This window comes from Nannospalax galili, unplaced genomic scaffold (assembly GCF_000622305.1).
Source record: "Nannospalax galili isolate Female #2095 unplaced genomic scaffold, S.galili_v1.0 scaffold996, whole genome shotgun sequence".
Taxonomy (NCBI): Eukaryota; Metazoa; Chordata; class Mammalia; order Rodentia; family Spalacidae; genus Nannospalax; species Nannospalax galili.
Window position 1 is genome coordinate 1,147,755 of NW_008339436.1, and position 1,324 is coordinate 1,149,078.

Below are 1,324 nucleotides of genomic sequence, written 5' to 3' on the forward strand. Positions count from 1 at the left end.
ATTTTTCTGAGCTAGGGTACATCTCTTCTAAAATTGGCTGTACATTTTTAGGTTTACAGATGAATTATTACGCTTATATAATCTTTAACTCATTATAAACTCTATAAGACATAAAATTAAATGAGGTTCCAACGTTTAAAAAAGATCTCCACTACGTTGCCAAAACACACAGTTTCATACAGAAAAATTCATTTCAGGACTCTTAACACCAAGATGTTTACACATGCGTTTCTAATCTACTATCCATTCTTATTTACCACATTATTTGCTGGTATCATTATATGTTCTTTCTGAATCAAAGGTTGAATCTGAGGGGCAGCTTCAGTTACTTTTATTTAGAACTCACTATATAGACCAGGCTGGCCTTGAACTCACAGAGATCCTCCTGCCTCTGCCTCCCAAGTGCTAGGATTAAAGGAGTGCGCCACCATGCCCAGCTCTTTCAAAATAATTTTAGTAGAAGTGGTCATTATGGATTAGTTAATGAAACTGACTTCTAATATTCTTAGGTTTTCTTGTTTTTAATACTACTGTGATTAATAATCTTAAAGTTCTCACAGTTCAGTTCTGCCCAGCATTGGCGCACATATCATGTTATCATGTTGTGTCCTCCCACCAGCAGTATCTAAGGGTCATCTCGCCCAACACCTGTGAACTCTCCCTAACATGCTCAACTACTGTTTAAGTGTGAACACCCTATTAGGTATCAGACAGAGTAAGTGCTTTTGCACCCCACTAATAAGAACTTATAGTTCATTGGGGGCTCAGGTGAGGGCTTCTTTCAAGAAGGAAATGGGGGACTGAAAGTGGATAGTCTACAATTGCTTCTCTGCATACCTGATGACTAAGTGGAAACTTAAAAATCAAGTAGCCAAATGAATGGGGAGCAGGCAGAAAAGAAGTCTTTATGTCTGAGGGAATGGATGAGACAATCATAGGTGTTTAATATGAGAGTAAATTGCCATCAGCCAGCTCCTAAAGACACTCCAGGAGGATAGCCCAGTCTGCAAAGCAATTGCCTGAGGTCCCAAGTTCAGTCCCCAACAACTACATAAAAAGCTGTGCATTGCCGGGCATGGTGGTGCACACCTTTAATCCCAGCACCTGGGAGGCAGAGGCAGGCAGATCTCTGTGAGTTTGAGGCCAGCCTGGTCTACATAGTGAGTTCCAGGGCAGCCGGGGCTACAGGGAGACCCTGTCTCAAAAAGACCAAAAAAAAGTTATTATAAACAGATGATAACTAGTTGCAGATGTGTTGAATTGGGCCTTTTCTATTACTTTCTCTTATTTTTTACACAAAATGGGATAAAATTTTAAATCATTT

The 1,324-nt window shown here is 39.9% G+C and overlaps 1 protein-coding gene across 4 annotated transcripts in view; it reads left to right on the forward strand.

The window, feature by feature from the left end:
- Ogdh (oxoglutarate dehydrogenase) overlaps window positions 1–1,324 on the forward strand; it is an 81,798-nt gene that overhangs the window by 61,404 nt on the left and 19,070 nt on the right. The gene's annotated exons all lie outside the window — the stretch shown is intronic.